The sequence below is a fragment of the Equus quagga genome, chromosome 7 (genome assembly GCF_021613505.1).
Source record: "Equus quagga isolate Etosha38 chromosome 7, UCLA_HA_Equagga_1.0, whole genome shotgun sequence".
Classification (NCBI taxonomy): Eukaryota; Metazoa; Chordata; class Mammalia; order Perissodactyla; family Equidae; genus Equus; species Equus quagga.
In genome coordinates this window covers 126,106,860-126,131,391 of record NC_060273.1, presented here as the reverse complement: position 1 = coordinate 126,131,391, position 24,532 = coordinate 126,106,860, and the positions used below count along the sequence as shown (strand labels likewise).

Sequence of the window (24,532 nt, the reverse complement as noted above, 5' to 3'; positions counted from 1 at the left end):
TCCTATAACCTTTCAATGAGAGTTTATATATGTATGTTCTGAGAGAACTCAAACTAATGAAAATAGCACATAAAGAAAAAGACAAATATATCTTTTCTTGGCAAGAAACATCCAAATATAGATTTTGTCTTGGATCATCTCACTTATCATAACCTCATGCCCTATGTTATATTTGATATAACTAATAATTTATACCCAAACATTAATAACCCCTATAACTTACTTTAAGGTACAATTACTATCCTTCATTAGCAAAATAAATGAATTAAGTGATTGGACCTTTCCAACAACTTTATGTCCTTCAATCTTTTCAGTGAATATTAACATAAACTCTAGCTGTTTACACATCCATATGCCCACATGGGTGTTGAATGTCCATTTTAATATTTGTTCAGCAACTTCTTATTCTTTAGATTTGATTAAGCCAATAATATTTTACCTCATAAGGCATTCAAATTAACAGCAAACTATAGCATTAAGTAAACTTTAAAGATAGCAGATTATATTAAGCATTTGGGTGCTTATAGTTCAAAGCATATAAATTCCAATTCCTGTATCCCAAAATTACATATAAATTTATCACTCAAATACAAAATATTAAGCATGCAGTATATACTTATACTACTCTCATTATCTTGTGGATTCAGAATTTTTAAGCTACACCATGTGGCTCAATTTCAGCTGAGCTGTTAACAAAATATTATTCATAAACCCAAATTAGTCTGAGGCAGTATTTTTAATGATATCTTGGACCGGTGCCCAGATAGCTCACAACAGTTCAGTTTCTGCTACACTATATTTACCAATATTGAGCCAGGTTTACGGTAAACAAAACAATGTAACAATAACCACAATTTGGTATAGCTACACCACTTCTCTTGCCAAGTGAATTTTTGATTGTTAAAGATTGATGGCATTTGCAAAAATGAATATTTTCTCCATTTTCATGAAAACTTATCAGGTATCTGTCATAAAAAGAAAGCCTGTACAAATCTAGTTGCTCTGTCCGTTTAATTCTTTCCCAATTCCAAAATTGCCCAACACTTAAAATGAGAATTATTCTGTAGTTACTAAGCAGAATTACTCTTACTAACTGTAAAAGTGTAGTTATCTGTTGAAGTTACTCACAGATGGAAAGCACGTTACTGATCATGAGTATATGTATGCAATTTAGAAACACCTCCTAACCTCAAGTTGAACGACACTTCCTAGATCTGTGCTTCCCAACTCTCTTCCTACCCTAACACACGTGAGAGAAATGACATACTCCTTTTGGCAGCAGTATCTACCTGTGCAAGTACGGCTCATCCCCAAAGTACATCTTATTGATGCACTGGATGAACTGGAATATTCCTGTAGTTTCAAACAAACCAATCAACCCTACTGGTGATTCTTATCATACATTCTGCAAACACACATATCCCACACACCCTATCCCTCCACTAACCAGGCTCAATCCTATCACATGATTCACTGACCATGATGGCAAATTTCATCTCGAGAAAGCAGAGTATTTGTAAATTTCTCCTGGAGAGATTGTGAACCCTCAAAACTGCCTGCCAGTGGCAGTGTCACCCTCCTGCCTGAGAAGAAACACAGCCTCAGGTAATTCCTTGTGGCTTGTAAAATCTTGGGCCTAGAGCCAAATGAGTGGTTCAGGCTACACAAGAACTCCAGGCCTAACTCAAAAGCTGAACAATATGGATGCTCCATCAAGCTTGGGGAAGTCGGACGTGAGAGTCAGAGATCGAAGCAGAGGCACTGCGGTGGGCCTGCAGGGTAAGAGAACAGAGCCCAGAACAGTCAAGGCCAGAGCACAACTGTTGCTATGTCTTTGCAATGAACATCATCCCTCATCCCTCACAGTTAAGCAAGTCACTTACTTGTAATCTCTTCTTTATACTATTAAAGGGGCCAATATACTACCTCTCTGTTTTCAATAATTAATTATGTAACAAAAAGGATATCTCCTTACAAGTAGAATTAAAAGCAACAATCCCCACTCTCTCTCTATGGGTCTAGGACAGTGATTCTAGAAAATGTATTGGAAGGGGCACAGAATCATGGCAACGAAGGGCCTCAAATACATAAGCAGAGATTCTAAAGCATCTTCCAAAGGGTGCACCTGCCCGCCTGGCCTCAGATCTGTGCTGCAGCAGCACACTGCTACCAACAGGGTGGTGGGGTGGATAGGGCTGAGAAAATCTATCCACAACACCACCTCCTATATCCATGTTCTGCAACCTCCTTTGAACAACATTAATGCTTCCCAGGCAGTCAGGACCTCTGCTCCAGAAAGAGTGGCAGGGAGCACTGCCTGGGTGAACAATTAACTAACTCTATTGCCAAGACGACTCCATAATACATCACCAGCCAATCTCCAATATTTTAACAATCACGCTCAGGCATAAGATTCTCCAAATCTACTCTTTAGCCCTATCCTCACTAATAACCTCCAAACCTGCTTCTCCAAATTACTGTTTTAAGTTTCTAACAAGATATTTCTCTCCTAAATTGCCCACCTCCTAAGCTAAATTCACCTTCTCCACCTGTTTACAGTACCTGTGCTCACTTTGAATGAAACATGATTTCTGAGTCTCAGTTTCCTCATCTGTAAAATGGGAATAAGAATACTTTCCTTGTATATTGCTGAAAGTATTGGAGAGCACCATAAACAGTGACAATGATCATTATAATGTCAGCTAATTCTCTCACATCTAGAAACATATTATCAAGTCACGTGCTGCATTCTAATGCTAAAATCTCTCCACATCTGCCATTCTTTTCTAGCCCCCTTCCTGCTTCTGAGGAACCACTAGGAGCCACGCCAATAGTAGGAGTACTTGCTCTAGCTTCAGATACAGATGCTGTGTATTTTCCATTAGCCCCCCACAATAGAGGCAGTAAGGCCACCAGAAATTAAGAATCTCCAGAAGGTTCTGGGGGGAAAGCCCTGCAAAAAAAGATAGTGTTTGAATACAAATGACTCCAGGGGGTGGGGAGTGACACTTGTCCATTTATGCAGGAATATAAATCATAGTACAGTCCCTTACCCAGGGACACGAGATCATCAAACTTCATAAGCAGACAACATTTTATTTGGATTCGGTTTCTACTGAATAGTGAAAATTCAAGATAAATTTAAGAAAATTTAAGATAAAAATTGAATATACAAATATTTAAACTGTGCATACTCTTGAACTAATATTTTCTTTTTCCTTTTTGGGATCCTTTAAGAAATTTAACTACTTTTGATAAAGTACAGAGTAACTACTTAACCTATAATATATATATATAAGCTATAATATAACTTATAATGTGATCTAAATACACAAGAAAAAATGAACAATCACGCATAAGAGTTGGGCTGCAGAAGGTAGATCCACTCTTTTGTTTTTACGTTGATTAGTGAAAAAGCACATCAATGACCTGTGGATCATGTATCTTTCAATGATCTTCCTTTCATTCTAATTTTCAACTGGATATCAATGACTGAGTTAACAAAGTTGTGACCAACGATTCTAGAGAGGGAGCCAAAGCCAGAATGCAAAATATACCCGAAACAGCTCAATACCTTCTTTACTCCTGGTCACTGAAGGCTCATAACCTTCAAAAGTAAGAGCAAAGGTAGAGGCTAAAATGAGAAGGACAGAGCCGAGCCAAAGCCTGAGCCCTCGGGGCACTGCCCTCAGTCAGCAATTACACGTCACCCACGTCACCTACGGCTGTGATGCACACTAATGTCGTTGTCCCTCAGTTACACACAGGCACTCACAGAGGCCATACGAGGCCGAACGGAAAAATCACCAACACTGGTAAAACTCCACAGTTCAAATTCTACCACCCTCTAGTCCTGATAGAGTCAAATCTCTTTCAAGGAGGCTTCATGAATCAAAGTCTCTAATAATTTGGATGTGGACAGGTCTGCTGCTTAACCTTTTAACCTATTTTACAAAAGGAAAGAGTGGGGGGATATCCCATGTACACTTTACTTTGCACATGATTCTAAGAAAAGTGGATTTTTTGTTATTTAAAAAATATATAATTAGAGGAGAATTAAAGGTATATAAAAATGAACACAACAAAAAATGTTAAACCTCTGACTGCCCCCTCCAAAAATCAAATAAAATTAAAAAGCAATAACGGACTGAGAAAATAGGATATGCCATCAACAGGATGACAAAAGGCCTATAGGCTTAATCTATAAAGAGCTCATACAAAACGACCTGCCAGAATTTGAAGATCTTAATTTTTAAATAATGATGAAGGTATGGAAATTAAAACTCAAATAAGAAGAATGGCTACCTATGGCCAGTGAGTAATCCTCAGGATAAATAATCAACCTCCCAGTCATAAGAAGTTATTTTAAAATTTCACCAGTAAATGTAGCAAACATTCTAAAAACTCAAAAGCAGTCAATGCTCATAAGGGTAAAACATGGAAGTTTAAATGGTGCAGCTTTTCAGGAAAATAACATGGCAAGGTGAGTAAGTGAAAGAGGCAAAGTGTAGAACAGTTCGCACAGCACACTCCCATCTACACGCTGCACGCGCATTCTCACAATGATGTTTCATACACCTGCAGGCACAGGAGCAACAGGTGTCACGCCCCCCCACTCTGCTGGAGTCATTCGGGCGCATTCAAACAGTGTCTTTTATCGCAGGGCTTTTTTTCCTAGGGATTGGGGGCTTAGGCTAAGAGGAAGGCCTTTTCACTGCATAAACTGTCTTCTTTTTGATTATTTTGCCTGTGCTTCTATTACTTATTCAAAAAGAAATAAACGAGCAAGTAGTAAACAATTAAATAATAAACCTTTTCTACCATTTCACCCAGTATTTTTACTCCCAAATAGCATTCTAAAAAATTAATCAGAAATCCGAACAATGTATAATTAAGCTTGTGGCAAAACTATAGCAGTGAAAAACTGGCAATGTAAGTATCTGATAAAAGAGGAAAAATTAGACTGTGATATATGCTTGCAATGGGAAATATATTTTTGAAGATATACACAGACACACACACTGTGCATAGAAAAAGAGTGAAGGAAATATGAGTTACAGCTACTGGTAGAATCATTAATAATAATAAGAAGAAGTAGTAACAGATTAAGTCCAACTACTATGGATGGGGCAGAAAAACTAAATAAAGCAGTAAAACCAGTATAGCCTAGTTAGAGGAGAGGCAAAGGGCCCCGTGCCCCTTCAGAAGGCCTGAGGGAGGCTCTCATCACAGCACTGGCTTCCAAACAACAATTACCACGGCAGCTTTGTGTCTCCAGTTAAAGATTAAACTTTGTGTCATTCACACTACACAAAAATCCAAGATATTTGGCTAGATAAAAATATAAAACCTCTCATAGATTTTCTGCAAAGATTTTTTCCCAGTTTGTTGTCTGACTTAATTTTGGACAGGTTTTTTGGGGGGTGGGAGGGAGAGACATTCAGATATTTTTGATTTTTAAACACAGAAATAGCTAATATGAAAATAAAAACACTAAACCCTTATAGATAAATGGGCAGAGACAATAACAAACATCACAACTAATTTTACAATGTGGAAAATGTTTAACATCACTAGAAATCAAAGAAATACATATTAAAGCAACAATGGGATTTAAATTCTCACTTAAATGCATAATAGGTAAGGAAATGGATATGCAAACGCTGCTGATGGCAATAAACTGGTATAGCTCTTTTCAAAACCAATTTGGCAATTAGTATACATCAAGAACTTTCAAAAAAAATTTCACACACTTTGATCCAATAATTCCATCACTGGGAATCTAGCCTAAAAAAATTATTTTAAATGTAGAAAAGCTTAATGCACAAAGATTTTTAACCAAAGAATATGGAGAACAATTAAAAAATAATTAAAAAGGAAACTGTTTTACAATAAAATATTTTACATTAGTTTCATGCTTAAAAATATAATTCAGAATTTATGTATACTCATTCAATAAGCACTTAAGTGACTTTTCTCTCCTTAATTTTTTAACTTTAAAATCTGGGAAAATGTCATTGCCACACCACCAACCAAAATTATTTCAAATTTACCTTGTGAAAATTACAAAATCTAACAAACAAATTTTTACCATTCACATGAACGAAATCTACTACATGCTTGCCAATAGGTATCATCTAACAGTTCTAGCATAGATTAAGTATTTAACTAATAAGGCATCTACAACAGATAGCGTCACCTAAGAGTCTAATTACAGCAAATTCTCAACTATCCTTGTAATGAAGGGAGTTCACATTCTGGCAAAAGCCTAAAGACCTTACTTCACTCAACTCTTTCTACAACCTAGCTATCCAATTTAAGATTAAATTTCTTCCTCTGAAGGAAATGGTAGAAAACAAGCAACTATGGGCAAGATATAAAAATAGAAGGTTTCCAAGATAGTACTGTTAATTTGCAAACAAGTTTTCCAAGATACACATAAATAAAAGGTGAATACTGCCTATAGTTCAGAGCTGATTCCTAACTCTCTTTCTACACACGTATAAACATACATATGTCAATATCTATGTGTGTATAATTCATCTATATAAAACAAATCATTACTTCACAAAAGTAAATAAAAATGACCTGATTTTTAAAATCTGAATTTACAGAACAAAGTAGATATGACTGTTTATATCCTAGAAAGGGTTTTTTAAATCTTGTGAACAGGATTCATCAAGAGTTTCCTTTACATTACACATTCTAGTCATAATAATACGATTTAATATTTATAAAACTTTTTAGGAATAATGTGTGCCAGCTGTGGATAACATTTAATTATGCCTCACAATATTCCTGTGATATAGACATTTATAAACTATGCATAAAATCATTAGGTAAATGTCTAGACAATGGAAAGTCTAACTACCAAGAAATGGCCATGTCTGTCAGCCTGACCACAATATCCTGTATCCACTTTTCACACTTATGTCTGTCTATTAACTCTTAAAGTACCTTGCAAGCTATCATTTTTTTTTAATTGAGGCATAATCAACATATAACATATTAGTTTCAAGTGTACAACATAATGATTCAATATTTGTATATATTGCAAAATGATCACCACAGTAAGTTTAATTAACATCTGTCATCATACATAGTTACAGAATTTTTTTCTTGTGATGAGAACTTTTAAGATTTACTCAGCAACTTTCAAATATGCAATAGAGTATTATTAACTACAGTCACCATGCTGTACATTACATCCCCATGACATTTATTTTATAACTGAAAGTCTGTACCTTTTGACCCCCTTCACACATTTTGCCCAGCCCCCACCTCCGGCAACCACCAATCTGTTCTCTGTATCCATGAGGCAAGCTATCTTTTTAATATTCTAAAAAGATGTAGTATTGAGACTGAAAAGCAAAAGAAAGTAGCCATTTAATATGAGAAAACACACATCCATCCCAAACTTCAGTGATGAAAACTGACTGTTAGCATTTTGCAGTCATCTCACATTTAGCAAGGAAAAAGAAAAAAGATTCAAATAAACATAAAGCCTTCAAATTATTCAATCCCCACTTGTCATTTTAAAATTCTTTTTGTTAATTTACATATGTGCAAAGGTGGAGGAAAGACAGGGCAGGATAATACCTTCAAAAAACAGCTGTTTCTAATTTCTCTCGAAATTAAGCCTCTATAGTGCACTTTCTCTCTCGTTTACCTCTGTATCCCAGCACCTAAAATAGTAAGTACTCGATACATATTTTTTTTTTTAAAGATTGGCACCTGAGCTAACAACCGTCACCAATCTTCCTCATTTTTTTCCCTTTTTTTTGTGTGTTTTCTCCCCAAACCTCCCCAGCACACAGTTGTATATCCTAGTTGTGGGTCCTTCTAGTTGTGGGATGTGGGATGCCGCCTCAGCATGGCCTGATGAGTGGTGCCATGTCTGCGCCCAGGATCCGACCCATGAAAACCCTGAGTCGCCGAAGCAGAGCGCGTGAGCTTAACCACTCAGCCAGCCCCTCAACATATATTTTTTAATGAATGAGTGACTCTCTTAGACCAGGCATAAGGGACTTACAGAATACTTTGATTTCCTCCAATCAAGACATTCAAATGAGAAGTGTAAGATATCCCCTTAGACATCTATTTTGGCATTAGCATCCTCTCAGTATCCTTAAGATTCAGCCTCTTAATAAAATACTGTACTGACAACATGGATGTTACCTAAACAATTCTTTCACACTGATTCCTAATCCCTATAGACAACGGGTGATTTTTTTTTTAAAGAAATAAATTAGTCCACTGAGTTGTGGGTGGTAGATTTTTGTTGTTTTAGTTGTTATTTTTAATAAAACAAAAGCCCAAAAGACACTAGCTTCCCTCTCTCCTCTTTATTTCCTTTTAAAAGGAAATAAATCAAGGTTAGGAAATAAACAATAAACAGATAGCACAGGGGTCTTTTATTTAGCACTGGTGAATAGTATGCATCCAAAATCCTGCATCTAAAACCCATTCCCCACCTTTTGTCCTGAAATCCCAACGACAGTAGCCACAGAAGCCTCAGATAGAGAGAACTTAGAAGAGATTAAGACTCCTAATGGTCTTAGAGTCATGTTGGGTATAGAAAAGAGATCTCTCTTATGCCTGAGCTACTGTATAATTCCAGGGTTGACCATCGACACATATCAGCGTCCAAACGTGACTCCTCAATGATACAGCAATAGTTAGCTGGATCACAGCTGGTAAAAAGTGGCAAGGAGTATCTGGCAGCCACCGAGAGGCTGCTCATGGGATTGTAAGTAGTTATGAGCAGCGAAACTAGATCAGCCTGATCAAATTTTCAACAGGGCTTACAACCTGGTGCTAAGGAGGTGTGAAAAATTAGGAATCTGTTTCTAACATTGTCTTTTTAAAGTCCTTCATCATTACCAGCGAAACTAAAAACCAGCCTCAGAGTAAAACTGTGCCTATGCAACCACACAATACTATAATACCCAAGCCTTTGTTTTAAATACACTTAAAACATTTATTTTTTGTATATTTTCAATATCAATTTTAGAGAAATAGATACTTGATATACATACAGATATTGATACTACACTGGGCATTAAATGTTTTAGGGTGGGGATAACTGCATCAGATAAGAAAGACAGGGAGAGAAATGAAAGATTTAACAATTAGATGGATGGCTGGGCATTAAAAAATACTACTGTGCTGATGTTTCATTGATGTCATATATTATAGACAAGTAATGTGAGGAGTATGGATTTGGAATTAAATGATTTGGTGTGCTTAGAAACAGAAATTCTTGCCTTATACAGACAGGCAAGTGCACAATTAAAATGACTACTATCAATTTTGGAAAAATAAAAAAAGCTAAGATATAAAGAGAATTAATAAAAATCTAATTAATCAACATTTCTTAGAAATACAGCTATTCATAGAATTTAGTAAAATTCTCTATCCAATCTTCTAGCTAAGCTATATAAACCGGAAACACAGTACTGGGGACACTCGATAATAGTACTTACTCCATTTCAATCCACCTTGAAGACTTGACTTTATACTCCAGCTCCCATTTGCCTACGGAACCTTGATATACACAGTTTAAGTCATAGTCTTTACTTCCTATCTGTTTGTGTTATCCTTACAGAGAGTAGATTCTCCTTTATACCCACCCAGAACACTAGTAGCTTTTTAATACAGTCATTTGTCTTTTAAAGAAGGGCATATGTTCTAAGAAATGAGTTGTTAAGCAATTTTGTCATTGTATGAACATCAGAGTGTACTAAAGGGGAAGAAAATTTGACACCCAAAAATGTATCTCTTTAACATGAGGATTATTTTAAGCTGATTATTTCTAAGAAACAAAAGACTCAGTTTTTCTTGTTACCTCTCCTTTAACTGCCCAAAACAATTCTGATTTTAAAAAAACCTGTCTCAGGAAGTGAGCTACCACCTTAGCAGAACATGAAGTAGGTGGCAGACAGGCAGAAACCTAGAAAAGTCTGTTTGTTAGGCTCCCCTCTGTGTTGTTCTGTTTCTGTATGACCAAACACTTGTTTTCCAAACTTTTGCTCCTTTTCACCTACCTGTGAATTGCCTTCCTTCCCTTTGAAGTCCCTTACTCTCCCAATCCCCAACATCTTCTTTTGTCTTTAGCTGAGGATGTTATTTAAGGTGAGGGCTTCGACCATTTTAGCAAGTTACTCAGTTTTCCCGGGTTTCTCCCAGTATACAAGTTATTAAACTTTTGTTCTTCTCCTGTTTTTCTGTCTCATGTCAATTTCATTCTTAGCCAAGCCAAAAGAACCTAGAGAGGTAGAGGTAAATTTCTTCCTCCCCTACAGTACTTACACAAACCTAGATGGTATAAGCAGACTACACACCGAGGCTATATGGTTCTAATCTTATGGGACGACTGTCATATATACAGGCTGGCACTGATCAAAATGTTGTTATGCAGCACATGGCTGTACTTGTTGACTAACCTTGGAGGTCTTCTTGTACTCTATTTCAATGTTTTAACATCAAAATTAACACCAGAAACCAGACTTCCACTTAGCCCGTAACAGAAGAGAAGGAGTAAGTGGGACTGAACTTGCCCTCTGGCTATAAACACTAGAAAATTGGATGTAATATATGAAACAACTGTTTTGGACAACAGGCAGTACAGGCCTGCAATTCCTGAGTAAAGTGGAACCAAAATGAGTCCTATCAACACTCTAGCTTTCTACCTCAAGGCGCATTCCAAAACACAGGGCAGGGTGGGAGAAATCCAAATATAGGACAGTGGTCTCGAGTTGAGGAGATCAAGACATCAGATTTGAGGGAGGTTAAGGCAACTGGAATTTGTGGGCAGAATATCAGACAGCAGAGAGTGACACAGAAAAAGAGCTCCAACAACCTGCATGGGGTCCCTTTGCACATATGTAGGGTGAAACTCTACCAGGCCAGGCAAGAAACCATTGGTCACACAGGGCTGAGAAACCACTGATTACTCACAGTAGAAAGACCTCAATGAATACCAAGAGTATACAGTAGAGACCCATGGGGTCACACTTCAGATGTAGGACTATACTAGTCCTAGTGTAAAAGCAGACTTAGCCTAACAATGGTGGGTAATTTAACAACCCAAACCAAGCTTTTAACAATATGCAAGTGTAGCCAGATTAACTTGGCTAGAAAACAGCTTTAAGTAAAGATAAGTGCCAAAAACAAAGTGATATTGGGTACCAAGTCAATGATATTAAAATAACTTTCAGGTTGGTGAATGACTTGACCAAACTGCTAAAACCAAATGAATCATTACTTCTACAGAGAGAGCAGTATGAAGTACTAAGAAAAACCAATACAATGACAAATATTTTGTTACCATATTTTCATCTTAAGCATTTTTATGCTGTAACATTCTGGAGAGTTCACAGTTTTTCAGCAGGTGATATCTCTAAATCTTGAAATGAGATCAACAGAGGGGGAGAAAATTTACTTAAAAAATTCAACTGAGGACAAAATGTCCTAGAATAGTTACTTTATCAAAGGATACTTGCAGTTATATTTAGAGCCAATGTGAAATAACTTTCCCCACCTGAGAGAATAATATTATAAATGGTAATGAGTTATTTTTCCCAAATTGAGAAAATGAGCACTGCTTTGTGCTAAGAAGACACAGTGGGCATCAAGATTTAACTAGATAGAAATTTCCTAAGAGTTAAATGCAAATCAAGAAACACAATGCATCAGTTCAACACGACCCTACAAATCCAGATTAAAGACAGAAACTATACAGAGGTTTAAAAAAAAAGCAAAAGCAAACTTTTTTCAAATAAATTTTCATTGATCATTTTTACAAGAGAATTGATATTTCTTCATGCATTCAAATATGAACAGCCAAAGCACAATGACTCTAACCAAATATTCTTAAGTGACTTAAAAATTATTAGACTGTAAGATTTTATTTGGACTAATTATCTTCACCAAAGTAAATTTTCTTTAAAAAACAAAAAAGAAAAGAAAAGTTAAGTGTCATGGTAAAGCTCCATTTTTACTTTTAGAATTAACCATGTTAAATTTATGTTCTAATTCATAAATGATTAATTTCATTTCTTATTATTCAATTTCAGTTATCTTTAACCAGCTGAATAATTACTTAATGTCCTTTCCTCAAGTAAACTGCATAAGAGCACTTCCACCAGAAAATAGGCAAATAAAGCATAAGAGTTTACTAAACTCAGCCAAATGATATTAAATCTTTTTATAGGATATTCTTGGGATATTCATTTGAAATTAGTGTCTTTAATAAAGCTTTACATTATATTTATTCAAGTTCCCAATATTCATCAGAAAATTTAAAGGCAGGAGAGAAAATTATCTTCGAAAATTACTTCCCAAAGCAATAATTTTACCTAAGTCAACAGTGATCTTAAATAAGAAATTTGAGATTTTTAAAAACATGTATATACCTTTTGATGGTACAACTTTACCTCTGGAATTTATTCTAAAACAAGTATACAAAAAGATTTATACAAAGAATTTTCATGACAGAGTTTTACAGACAGCAAAAAAAAAAAAAAGAACCTATATGTCCAACTCTGTGAAACTCATTAAATTATTGTACACCATTTGTTTATTTGCATAAAATAATGGAAGTATTTAGAATAAAATGTTAAAAAATAATCACAACAAACACTGACACCACCAAATGCCAGTGAGGCTGTGGAGCAACAGGAACTCTCCTTCATTCCTCATGGGAATGCAAAATGGTACAGCCACTTTGGAAGACAGTTCATCAGTGTCTTACAAAGCTAAACATACTCTTCCTACTATCCAAAAATCATGCTCCTTGGTATTTACTCAATGGAATTGAAAACTTACGTCCACACAAAAACCTGTACATGGATGCTTACAGCAGCTTTATCCATAATTGCCAAAACTGGAAGCAACCAAGATGTCCCTCAGTAGGTTAATGGATAAACTGTGGTACATCCAGACAATGGAATATTTACTAAGCATTACAAAGGAGAGCTATCAAGACACAAAAAGACACAGAGGATCCTTATGTGCATATTACTAAGTGAAAGAAGCCAAGCTGAAAAGACTGTATGATTCCAACCAGATAACACTGTGGAAAAGGCAAAACTATGAAGACAAGAAGAGGATAAGTGGTCGCCAGGGGTCAGCGGGGAAGGAGGGATGAATAAGCAGAGCACAGAGGATTTTTAGTGATGAAAATACTTTGTATGATGCTATTTAACAGTGGATATGTGTCATTATACATTTATCCAAACCCATGGAATGTACAACAAAGTGAACCCTAATGTCAACAATGGACTTTGGGTGATGATAATATGTCAATATAGGTCCATGAAGTGTAATAAACGTACCACTCTGGAGTGAAGTATGGATAATGAAGTAGGGGGAGGGAGTATATGGGAAATCTCTGTACCTTCTGCTCAATTTTGCTGTGAACCTAAAACTGCTCTTCAAAAAATATATTTTTTAAAAAAGTGATTACAATAGGTAATAAAGCTTCTTCCTTCTCTGTACTGTATTTTGCAAATATTCCACAATTAGGAAAACATTATTTAAAAATTTAGTCGTGAATTCATATATCTCCTTCTCAAGCTTATTGTACGTTACTATCTACATGTAATATTTCCCTCAAGTACAGAAGAACACTAATCGTGCACTCTAATAAGTCATTTCAATAAACTGTAACCAAGAAAACATGTTCTTTCTAAGTACAGTCATGTGCCCACATAATGACGTTTTGGTCAATGATGGACCACACATATGATGGAAGTCCCATAAGATTAGTACCATATAGGTATGTAGTAGGAGTACCATGTAAGTTTGTGTAAGAACTCTGTAATGTTCGCACAATGATGAAACCACCGGATGCCTTTCTCAGAATGTGTCCTTGTCATTAAGCAACACGTGATTGTAATGTAAATTACACATCCCAAGAAAATAAGATGAGTGGAAAATGATTAAAAGTAGTCTAATATTTTTCCTCTCACTACTAAGCACTGAAAATAACTTAACTCAGAATTCCTTCCTGGCTTTACCACTCATCTTTCTTAATTCTTCCTGTTAATTCTCTTTTCTAACCTTTGCACGTGCCATTTTGGCATTCAGATCCACTCAGCTTTACATCTGCTTTCTCTTCCCACTCACACCACATTCCCTACTACTTCTTGCCTACTCCTTCCACCTTCTTTTTTAATGTTTCCTTTTAATGTTTCCCCTTGTTCCAACTTCCTTAACCCCAGCCAAATCCCTATACTCATCTAGCTGTAACTCTTTTGGTAATGTCTTTAGTTGGGCCTACCTCATTATTGTCACATTTAAAGTATCCACATTTCTATGCACCATTAAGTGAGGTTAGTGCTTATAATCCATTTCCCACTTTGCCTAGAGCAATCCTGGAAGAGTTTTTCTCATAACAAATTCCAGCAGTATCTCTGATCCATACTCCTTAGGGCATAGGCAGAACAGGAAAGAAACGCTTCAGAACACACCTGTAGACACAAGGACTCAGAGCTGTTAATACCACAGAAGGAAGCGGGCAGGGGTTCAAAGGAAAACCCCAACACTGGAAAAACAAAGGATAATTCTTTCCCTCTGATTTTCAGAGGGTACAAATGTATGGTAATTTTTTTTAATCATTATTTGGAGCCACTTTTTAAAAGCTCCATATAAAATGATCAGAATCACAGGGTTTTCTCCCAGGGTTTAATCTATTTCCTAGTGTTAGTGTGAAATATTTAGACACTTACAGCATTTGCTATTTCAGGCCATTTATTCATCTCTTTATTAGACAATTCTTAAGTATCTATTGCAGAATTTGTGGCAATATGCTCAGAGAGTGCTGCTTTATACCAAGAAAGAGTTTGTTTAACAAATTAGTAGCATAAAGATAATTCTAAATATGTTAGAAACAAAAACTATTTCAAACATCCTCAGAAATTTTACACAACCACACTTAGGCTCATCAGCATTAGTTAGTAAGTTCCTACTATTGTTCTACATCTTAGACAAAAACAAAGTGAAGATACAAATCTTGCCCTCAAGTAATTTTCAGACATGTTAATGGGAGAAAGCATATAATTAAAAATAAGATCACTAAGACAAAGCAGCATATGATGGGTGTGCAGGCAACAAAAATATCAAGAATTCAGAATAGGAAGAGACCATTTTAAGAGACTCTTGACAAAAGGGCTTTAAATGACAGAGGAAATGGCACTTAAGCTAGGTAGTAAGGGAAATGGGATAGCAGGAAGAAAAGGAGATTCTTAAGGAAAGACTAATAGCATGAAAGAATTAACTACACTATATGCGACACTGGTAACCAAAATAAAATTCTCTACGTACCTAAGAGTAATAAAATGGTTTCATAATATATTCTATTATTGAGACAGATCCCTACTTATCAATATGCAATAGAAAGATTTTCCTCTACTATTACGGAATATAACAGTAATAATAGCAACTTATATTTACAGTGTTTTACAGTTAACAAAACGCTTTCACATATGAAACTAAATTGTTAATTATTTAGTAGCAGCTTATAATAATTTTAAGAATTTCTTCTCATAGTTCTCTTTTAATTATTTTTTCAGCTTATATTAAAACAAGCCTTAGTATGTGCATTTGTAATTGAAAAAATGTTCATCTAGATGGAATTCCCTATGGCATTTCCTAATTAAAATTTAGGTTACCATGAAAAGCTTTGGATCCAATACAGAAGTTTATTTTGTACCCCAAAACATAAGCAAAACCCCACAATTTTATTTAAATATCAGTGGAATTTATATTTTTCAAATTTAAAGTGATTCTGATTCTTGAGTTATATTTATATCAAAAATAAATTTTTAAAAAAGTATCTCTACATAAAAAGCCAAAATAATCAACAGAGAAAAGGAAAAAATAGACAAGGGAAGGAAAACAGGATTAAATAGAACATGAACCTCCACTAAGTTAATCTCCAGATAGTCAATTTTCAATCAATTGAACTAGAAGCATTTAGCACCCATGGATGCCTAAATCAATGAAAAGAGTGAGCTAAGAGATCGTGGCTTTCTTAAGTCCAGATGGAAATAATCAAACTAATTCCTTGATTTGAGATAAGGAATCACAGCACAATCATCAAATTTGAAAATAAAATTAAGGAGATAACTAATATATTTAGATTCCTGAATTAGTATCCTAAAAGAACAGGCACTCTGAAACACTGCACTAAATCTGGTAAGATTAACTTAACAAAAATAAACATAAAACCCTGTGTTTAAACCAAAAAACTTGTACAGGATAGACAAATATAACTTAACAACAGCCCATGTGAAAAGACAGGTTTTAGTTAACTCCAAGTTTAATATGAATTAATAGAGTTTCTGACTGCCCTGCCAAAAGAGCTAATTTCATCTTTAAATGCATTAATAGAGTACAGAACTAGAAAAGGAGAGGTAATGGTCCTAGAAAGATGAGGGATGCAGGGCGGGGGAAGACAAGTCATGAACGATGGTTGAAACCGTCAGTGATGCATAGCCTGTAAAAAGAAAAGGCTCAAATATTAATAGCTTGTCAGCTATTAGAGGGATTGGTCTTATTTCACATGGCTAAAGAGGATGGGAGTAAAACCAATGGGTTAAACTGATAAGAAGGCAAATTGTCACTCAGTATACCAAGGACCCTTTTGTAACCATTAGAGCTATCCAAAAACATGATGGGCTGGGAAATGAACAATTTTGGGGTTGGAAAATGTGAGTGTCCAACCTCTGAAAGAGTAAATGTACAGGCTGAAACCAGGAAGACTGCAGGGGCTTTATTCATTTATTCAGTATCATTTATTCATATTTATTCATGATAGAAGTTTGGATCAGATGACCTTTAAAATACCTCCAAGTATAAGATTATATAATCCTATTATTATTAAAATATGGCCCAGAGCAATGTTGACTTACAGATCGACAGAACTATTTGGTAGAAGAGTTGAGATTAGGATGTATGACTCTTAAAGCTTAGTTCACTCTATCTAGAAAAATACTGAAAGACATCAGGATTCAATATCTTCCTCAAAGAAATTTTATTACCCAGGAGACATCACTCTGTGACTAAGTGAAGGACAGAGAAGTGACAGGCTCACCTGTCAAAGCTGAACCTAGAGCTACTGCTAGTACAACCGCCACTCCTACCACCCTACCCCTCCACTCGAACATCAAGAAGATAAACTCTGCTTCTCCATAATATCAGTCTGTGCGGTTCCTACAGATCAGTGTGGACCAACGTGCCAAGGTTTCCAAACCAAAACTGTAAGAGTAAAGCATGCTATCTATACACACCTATGGGAAAAGTCTGGCCCTATCAGTCAGATTATTCAACTGACTCCATGTAAATTGGTTCAGTGGGTAAAATCGGGGCAAGCAGAGTTCCAATCAATAAATGGGAAGAAGAATATCCCTATAAAACTATCTAAGAGAATACGCAATTTCTAAACACATTTATTCTTTCCAAAGTCCCCCAGATGTTAGCTTTTCAAAGAGCAGAGAATTGTTACATCCTGTATTAGTTTAATCCTTTTAACCTAATCTACCCTATAATTAGAAACCATACTTTTTTATTCAAAAACATTTGAAGGGGATAAATTACACTAATACTGACAATTACAAAGCCAGCTAAATAGAAAGTGTGTTATAATAGGTTCATGGTCCTAAATCAGATTACCATGCCATTTCAGTGTTTTCTTGGCATATCAAAATATAATTTATAGAACGTAAGTAAAATATTTTAGCAAAGGTCTGCCTTCCTCAATTGACTTCCCTAAATATCTGCAAAATTAAATGTTTGAAAGCAGAATGGTTTGCAAATCAAACCAATGCCAGGTGCACAATCTATTCCTCTATCTTTAACAGTTCCCTTTTGATTATCCACAGTACTGTCCAGGAGAAATACCACAGAAGCTCCAAAACAGCAGATTAACCAAATTTACAGAGCTTTAAGTCTCTACGTTCCTCCTCCAAACATACACTCACACACAGACACAATTTTAACCTCTTCTGTGGCAGAGACTGTTGGTTGCCTCTAAGGTCTCTCACCTGAGTAGTAAGAAACCAAACTTTTGGCTGGATATATTGTTTCCCAGCTAATAGATAACATTCCCCTATTCCCCTTGAAGCTCCGTATGTTCACTTGCCTGAAGTTTGACCCAAGAGATACAGACTGAAGATGGAAGACTTACACAAGGGGATACATTCTACAATGTCCCCTTATTCCTATCAGCCTGTAAGGTGGGTGTGATGGCTAGAGTTTCAGCCACCATCTTGGACCAAGAGAATGAGCCCACTTTAATAATGCCAGATGCAATGGACTGAATCTTTGTATCCCCTCAAGATTCATATGTTGAAACCCTAAATCCAATGTGATGGCATTTGGAGGTGGGGCCTTTGGGAAGTAAGCAGGTCACGATGGTGGGGGCTTTATAAATGGGATTAGCGCCCTGACAAGAAGAGGCTAGAGAGCTAGCTAGCTTTTCTTCCACCATGTGAGGATACCCGGAGAAGGTGGCAGTCTACAACCCCGAAGAAGGTCCCCACCAGAACCAGACCATGCTCAGCTCATACTTCCAACCTCCAACACTGAGGAATAAATTTCTGTTCTTTATAAGCCACTTAGTCTGTGGTACTTTGTTACAGCAACCAGAGCTGACGAAAACACCAGAATAAAAAGGTAGAACGGGTGTAGATCCCTGACATCTTCATCGAACTGCTGTTTCAGCCCTGGATTCTCAACCTTCAGACTTCTTTCATTTAAGAGGAAATAAATTTTAATCTTATTACTATCTAGAGTTTTCAGCTATGTGCAACATAACCAATTCCTAACCAGTAAATGTGCTAAGTCACGCTTATTCTCCAGTCTTCCCATAATATGACTTCCACACAACTACCCAACTACTCTTGCTGCAATGTCGAAAGTGGTCACTGTGCAATCCTTGTCTTAGTTTACTTCTTCAAGGTATTTGATTCTGGTGATAACTCCCCTCAGGCTTAAAACATCAAATCACTCTCAACTCATTCTCCTCCATACCTTAAATCATCGCTTTGTTTTTCCTATAAGCTTTCCTTCCTCCACCTACCCCTAAAATGCTGGCATTCCTTAGGATTACTTCATGGTCCTCTTCTTGTTCTACACGTTTTCCTCAGACCCACTATGCCAGTCAATAGAAAAACGGTTAATGTTTACACTACCAAATCTCTGTCTCCAACTCAGAACTTGCTAAAAGCACCAGATGAATTTACTCAACTGTTTACCGGGTATATCCACCCGAATACCTGCAAGGCAACTTAAACACCACATTCTTCTCCGTTCCTCCTCTTAGTTAATGACACATATCCATCAGCTGTTCAAACCAAAAACCTGACAGTCATCCTCAATTTCTTACTCTTTCCTGACACGCAATCAGCCACTAAGTGTTCTAGATCCTATAGTCTATGGTTCATATCTATTTTCTCTGGCAATGTCCTCACTGTCACTTTCCTAGATTACTGTAATAGTATTTGAACTGGTCTTCCCTTTTCCCATCCTCCCTCCTTTCCACAGTGAAGTCAAAAGATCATGAGAAAGCATCAATCTCTTAACGTTGCTTCCCTGGTCATTGGTGGATCCTCATACCGATAGAAAAAGGGCCAGATAGCTAAACATGGCAAACAAAGCCTGCCCCAGATTTGGCAAAGGCCTCTTTCTACAATCTCATCTATCTCAACCCACCTAGCACACCCAAGTGCAAACCAAACTGAACAGTTCCCTGAATGGATAGTATTGTTTCACAGCTACCTGCCTTTGGACATTTCCACCATGTGGAATTCTCCCCTCTTGTGAAACCAACACAATGATCCTCCTCGTTGAAAAGTCTAATCCAATGTTTCTTAACCGTGAAACCTTTCCTGATTACCATCTTCTTCTCTCAATTTTCCTTCCCCTCTCTTTGCACCACCACTACACCTCTGTTACAGGAATTATGCAAATAAATAATTACCACAGAGTATTGTATCTAGTTTTTCTTTTAGAATTTGAGACTGGAAAAATTATTAACCATCTTTGCATCCCTAGCATGTGTCTGACACCTGGTAGGTGTTAGTAGAAAGGAAGGAAGGAAAAGGAAAAGAAAGAACAGGAGAGGAGGAAAGTCTGTATGATCAATCCTCACAACTCAATGAGGAAAATTTAAGACCCAGGAAGATTTTAAAATTTATTCAAGGTCACTCAGTAATAAACATGTAGGGTAAAAAGTATGATCTTCCATCTGTCTCTTCAAGTTTACTTTAGTCTCAATATAAATATCTTCCTTTCAAGTCTACTCTCCTTTTCCCCACTATTCCAATGCTCTCCACTTTCTCTAACAATGGCAGGGAATTTGTTTATAAAATCAATGCGCCCCCAAAGCATAAAAAGTTGCCTATCAAACTTCCAGTTTCCAGTCTGGAAAGTGAGGAGCTTAGAAGTCTTCACTCCATCCTAACAACAAATGAAAAGCTGAACAAACCAAAAAATCAACAACTCTTCTTAGATCTCTAAGAGAGGTCACAGAGAGAGCCACTGCCCCCAAAACTGGAGAGACAGACAGGCAGGTATAGAGAAACACAGCTAATGGAGCAGAAAGCCCCATAACCTACCCAGGAACCAGTGCCCGGGCAGGAAAACCTGAACTGTACTTGACAAACTGTTAGAGGCTCCATGTGGACACGTCTGAGAGAGAAAAACTCCTGGGGAAACCAGTCATGGGAGGCCCCACCTTGCTGTGAGTTTTACCTACAGGAGCCCGACCTGGTTCTCACACTGAACATCAGAGAAAAATCCCCTCCTCCTTCCTAGAGGGAAAGGGGAAAAGCAACCATTTTGAAATACACTAGAACATTCTACTCTTCTTAAAAAGGCCTGCCCTCAGGAGAAACTATTTTGCTAGAGCATAAACTGATGGAGTTTCATCAGAGCCTAACCTACCCGGGGTAAGTGACATACCCAACCTCAGCAGGCTCTATCTAGCCTTCCACATGAAGGAAGAGAAAGATGCAACTCCAGCCTCCTCTGGCCATCCTGTCCCACCTAAGAGGGTAAAAAACTGAGAAGCACTGGTGAAGTGCACAGTCCAGGGGCACAGGCTCACCAAAAGACTGAGATGTAATCCTAGGACTACAGAATGCGCCCCCCACACACTTCTTTCCACTACATTACTAAAGGCCTATTTACTGCAGTTCTTTTCACCCAGCACATCATGTCCATCTTTCAACAAAAAGTTACAAGGCATACCAAAGGCAAAAAACAGAGTTTGAAGGGACCGAACAAACGTCAGAACCAGAATCTGATATGGCAAGAATGTTGGAAATTATCAGACCAGGAATTTTAAAAAACTATGATGAATAGGCTGAGGGATTTAATGGAAAAAGGAGACAACATGCAAAAGCAGATGGCTAATGTAAGCTGACCAGTTTATTATCGCTAGAGAATTCTCCCTTTACTTTGACTAAATGAAGTTTAGTTGGCAGATTCTCTTATTTAGTAATGCTTTCCTCTTTCAATGGATTTTCACACTGTTTTTAGTTTATGCTAAATGGTATAACATTCATCCTTGAAAAGATTCCAAAGATTATGTGATTTAAAGGAAAATTTAATAAAGAATTTCAAATGCATACAAGTAAGATTTTTCAAACCAATCCGTGTGCTCTGTGGACATTTAAATATTTCCTAATGAGATTACAGATAAAAAGAAGTGTCAATAAAAGGAAACAGTGTACAGGCAGAACCTGACTTGCAAATGTCGATCCTGCAAATCTGCCGCCTCTGAGAAATTCAAGCCCCTGGCGAGGCTGACTGCCAAGATTCCAGTTCCCTTTTGTGCAGCTATTGTTCAACATTCCCTCCAATGCCCTGTTCTCCCACAGCCAACTCACTCTACTTCACTCCTTTAATGCCACCTTGACCCATCCCCCATACTATTCTGTCTCCTCTCAACTCCCACCCTTCCTTTTCTAGGGGCCAAAAAATCTCCACCTCCACAATGATCTTTCACATATCCATCTCAAGGTACAACTACTTCACCCATTTCCCTAACTCCCAGAGCCCACATCTCTGTCCTGTCACAGCTGCAGAGGACACTCAGTCTCCTCTTGCCACTGCCACTACCACAGCAGGTAGGGAAAGCTCCTCTCACTGCCAACAGGCAGGAAGGAGAAATAGAAACACTCCCTGTTGTTTAGGGGGTATGGAAGTCAGAAGGGAAAAAAAGGAACATTCTTCTGGTTATTGGAATTGCTTGTAAAGCTAAATAGATTCTCTAAATTCTAGATTTACAGTTGGACCTTGTATCCCCAAAAACAACGGGAAACCATAATATTGTTAGTTCTGGAATTCAGCTATATTATGGGTACCACCTGGGAAGGTAATTACAATTTATAATATTTTCTCTTTAGGGATACATTCTCTGTACCAAACAAGCCAATTTACAAACCACCTTTTGAAAGACAATCTACTGAAACACTGGAGAAAACATGCAGAGCTATTCCTATACTAAGAAACAAAAAGTATGGGGAGATAAAACTGTAAGCTGCTCAAGAGCAGGAGCCTTGCACGTCTTGTTCGGCATTTTATCCTGCACTCTGCACTTGACACACTTCAAGCATTCAACAAAAATCTGTAGAAAGAAGGTGGGTGAGGTTGGGGGTGGGAAGAAGCCTGACATCTCCAATAGTCCCCATTCATGATGAACCTGTGCCTATAGTTAGTTAAGGATGAACATAGGGCATTTCAGAGGTCTAGAAGAAAGGAGCCTTCTTTATCCTTCAGGTTATGAGGAATAAGTGGGTATTCCTTTTTAAATAATCTTAAATCATCCATGGCTAAAATCCTATCTACCCAGGACAGGCTGTCAAAACCTAGGTCTTTCCAGTTGAAACCTGAAATGTTGTCATCCTCCACTGCTAACACTAAAAGATAATGTGATAAAGCCTCCACTTGTAACCAGACAGAAAAATAACGTGGAGGGCTGAGAATCTCTTTCTATATAAAAGTGAGGAGCTGGAGAAAGAAGACTCACTAGAGTAGAAAACTCTTTACACTAAATTATCCAGATTGGTTGTTTTTGGTTCCGCTGCTTATTTCATTCACTTCAGCAGTTATACTCTTCGGTATATTTTCATTACAACAGTCTCTGACAGCTGCCAGTGGAATTTATAACCTAGTGTTTATTTACATGGAATGCTTCATTAATATCACTTGCCTGATCTCCTATGTTAATTAGATTAACATCGTTTGAAATAAAACCTCTGTTTCAAGAAATAAAGCACAAAAAGGTAAATATAATAGTAAACTATGATTACTCGCCCAAATATTTTTAATCCTATTGTTTCTTGAACTACTCAGGAAAAGATTTTGAAAAACAAAGTGAAGCAGAACCTCAGGTTCCAATGCTGCTGTCTGTTGTTTGGGAGACCACTAAAAATCCTCAAAGAAAGAATAAAATTCTCAAAAGAGGCAAGGTAAAACACTGAGCTACAATATTACATTGTTGTAAGTATAAATCCCGTATACCCAGTAACAATTACTCAAATATCCAAATGATACATTAAGATGACAGAAGAAATGTATCAAATGAACAAATGTTGACATTATAAAAATACAACCATAATTTTACCTGAGGGACAAATAATCATCTAAAATCTCATCTATATATTCCATTGAAAAATAAGTTCTTCACATGGTGCTTTATATCTCAATTAATTTTTATATTCAATTTCTTTTTCAAGACACTATATCTCCTCAAAAGTTAAAGATGATATTGGGAAACTTATGTGACTATTTAAAATAATCAGACTATGACTAACATAGAATATGAATGAAATACAAAGAAAATACATGTAAAGTAAAAGATTTTTAATATAAAATACCAACTGTAAAATTCAGATTAGAGTCAGAATTAATTTTAAGGTTTTTTAGCATATTAAGCTTAATTCTTCCACTTTATATGCAAACAATAAAACAGGTGGCCAAATTGGTATGTAATGCTAGGTACACCATAGGTATTTAATAAATACTTCTTGTCTAAGTGTTCCACCTATTTCCACATTTCTTAATTTATACCAGATTTTTTAAATGATACAATTTAGCTCAAAACAAAAAGGTGAGACAGTGAACACTAAAAATTATCCTATTTTTAACAAATAACTCATTTTCAGCAATAAGGAAGGGGTTGATGGGTAGCAAAAAGAGTGGGAGGAGAAAAAGCATTCATTTAAACTATGCATGCTTTTGCCAAGTTCAATAAAAAAATAAATGCCAAATTCCATAGTGCAACTTATAAAAGAATGAAATAGCCAGTAGTTGAAAGCAGGGTCTAACAAATCTTTATAACCTTAGTCGGCCAGGAATAAGTTTAAGAAATAATAAAGCAAAAGGAGCACTGGCACATGATTTAAGCGAGCATTTGGCAAAAGAATTCTCCTTTAATAGGTTTAGGTACTTTGAATGACATTGGCATCCATTAGTTTAACTAACTAAACTAACATAACATTTTCTTAGTTACAAAGTCCTT

The 24,532-nt window shown here is 36.6% G+C and overlaps 1 protein-coding gene across 2 annotated transcripts in view; it reads right to left on the bottom strand.

Moving 5' to 3' along the window:
• SSBP2 (single stranded DNA binding protein 2) overlaps positions 1 to 24,532 on the bottom strand; it is a 290,136-nt gene that overhangs the window by 210,947 nt on the left and 54,657 nt on the right. The gene's annotated exons all lie outside the window — the stretch shown is intronic.